This window comes from Scophthalmus maximus, chromosome 6 (assembly GCF_022379125.1).
Source record: "Scophthalmus maximus strain ysfricsl-2021 chromosome 6, ASM2237912v1, whole genome shotgun sequence".
Classification (NCBI taxonomy): Eukaryota; Metazoa; Chordata; class Actinopteri; order Pleuronectiformes; family Scophthalmidae; genus Scophthalmus; species Scophthalmus maximus.
The window spans coordinates 24,825,001-24,827,500 of NC_061520.1; the positions used below are offsets into that span (position 1 = coordinate 24,825,001).

At 42.6% G+C, this 2,500-nt stretch overlaps 1 protein-coding gene across 1 annotated transcript in view; it reads left to right on the forward strand.

Annotated features, from left to right (window-relative positions):
- LOC118309866 (receptor-type tyrosine-protein phosphatase gamma-like) overlaps positions 1-2,500 on the forward strand; it is a 330,931-nt gene that overhangs the window by 283,729 nt on the left and 44,702 nt on the right. The window lies entirely within an intron of this gene.

A 2,500-nucleotide genomic window follows, 5' to 3' on the forward strand; every position in this document is an offset into this window, starting at 1 on the left:
GTGCGTGTGCGTGCATGTGTGTGTGTGTGTGTGTGTGCGTCTGTGTGTGTGCGTGTGTGTGTGTGTGTGTGTGTTCCTGTGTGTGTGTGTGTGTGTTTGCGTCTGTGTGTGTGTGTGTGTGTGTGTGTGTGTGTGTGTGCGTGCGTGTGTGTGTGTGTGTTCGTGTGTGTGTGTGTGCGTGTGTGTGTGTGTGTGTGTGTTCGTGTGCGTGACTAATGGCTTTAGCAATGCTAAGCCACATGGGGCTCCACTGCAGGTTACGAATTGAAAAACTCCACAGCAGCTCTTTATGAGCGAGCTAATCAATTTGGTTCCACGAGGCACCTCGATTCTCAATCAGCCCGTGTTCATCATCGAATTACCTGATGCATTTGCATAATGTGATGCAGTGTTCGGAATAATCATTATGGCCATTGTTGAGCGGCAATACGCTATTCTCTCTTTCTCAACAGTAAATAGTGTAACCAATTGCTGCTCGACATGCTGCGCATGCAGTGACACCACAATCACCCTGACGGAAGGATGTGGACAAAGAACCACGTGTGATTTTTTTTTTTTTTTTTTAACATGTCATTCCATCATTAATCTGCTGCTTTAACAGACTCCACTGTTGCAGCCTGGCTGCAGGGATCTTCTCCCATTCAGACACGTTACCATTACTCTGGTCCAACACTGCTGCTGAGTGATAAGCAGTGGTGGACAAAATACACAGCTCCATAGCTTCAGTACAAGTACAGATACTCCCTGGTCAAATGTTACTCCGATAAAGGGGAAAGTTGCAGTCAAATTATTACTTGAGTACTTGCTTTCAAAAATACTTAAGTATTCAAAGCTAGTTTAAAGAACCGAATGAGTCTGAAACAAGCCACTAAATGCATGATTTGCTTATAGAACCTGAAGAATGAAAGGCTTGTTGAATATACTGCAAGTCCTATAGTAACACAATTAAATTGACCAAAAGGACCAACACTTTCTCTCTTTAATAATTTTTAATTATTGTTTCAGACAATGGAATTGCAGATTCAATAAATAAAACACTTGCAGCTTTATAACGTTCCACAGAAACTCTGCTGAAGAGCAAATTCACACTAAAAATTGTATGAATTCACAAAATCAAAAATAGACGGTGTTTAACATCGGGGCAACGTGCACCCAACGTCGAAAGTGCAAAAGTATTTCCCGTCCTCGCTCGCCTCCTCCTCTCCTCTGAAATGCAGTGGAGTCAAACTGAAGCGTTTCCAAAAAAAACCCCCAATACTCAAGTAAAGTACAAACCTACCTTTCCACAACACACAGGAGGGCCCGTGTGTTCACGGAGGCATCATCGCGTCGAAGCAGGAAAAACAACGGTTTCCTCCCACAGCACGTGGCCGCCGCGAATCGAGGCCAGTCACTGAAAAAACACCGAGGGTGTGGAATTATTTGTGTGCTAATAGCTCACACGGTAAACAGCGCTCCATGCAAATGTCTTCACTTTGAAAACCTATTAGCGCTAATTCCCCCGTGAGCGGCTGAAAGGCTTTTTGATGTGAAAAAGTCTGTAAAGGAAAGTGATGCGCTTCTTTCACGGCAGCCAGCGGCGGCGGCGGCGAAAAAAAAAAAAGAAAAGTTCTAAACGGAAGCAGAGCTGGGAATAATATCGCAAAGGAAACCCTTCTGTTTTTTTTTCTGATAGAGAAAATAAAGGAATGAACCTGCGGAGCACTGAGTTGATCAGTCCTTCAGGTGAACCACGGACGACGTTTCCACAGAGCAGATCAGTGAACAGAAAGGAATCTTACTGTATCGTATGATCAGAATCAGAATCAGAATCAGAATCAGATTTATTGCCAGGTAGATAACAGGTTACATAGGAGGATTTTTTGGGGGTGTTATTAATGTAGCAGTCAACATATATACAAAGAATTAGAAAAATAAAATTAATTAATTAATAAAATAAAATAGAATATTATAGAATAAAATAAGATAAAATAAAACATGCTACATGATAAAACATACAATACATGGGGGAGGATGAGGGCCTGCGCCTGACAAAAACCTGTTTCAAATTAAAGCCCCAGACAGTTAAATATATATATATATACATATATATATACTTGTAGTGTCGTCTGTGTCTCGCTGGTCGGACAGAGACCCTCGGTGGTCAGGAGTAGCCAGTGCAGCGCTCGTCCTCAGAGTTTTGTGTACTATTAAATTCATAAGAAAAAAAACATATGATCTAGTTTGTGCGTTAGCCTTCATATCTCCCACAGTCACGTATTAGGAGGCAGAGTAGGTTGTCTGCATTTTTGCCCAAAGGTCACGATATATGGACCCGTGTTATTGGAGGCTGTGGGCAAAATATCTGTGTGTGTGTGTGTGTGTGTGTGCGTGTGTGTGTGTGTGTAGCAGTTGTGTGTGTGTTTTCTAAGGCATATTATGAAAGGCAGAGTCCAGCCATTCACATGTAGACGTGTGCGCACTGGGTTGTTTTGTGGTGCGCGTGTGCGTGTGTGTGTGT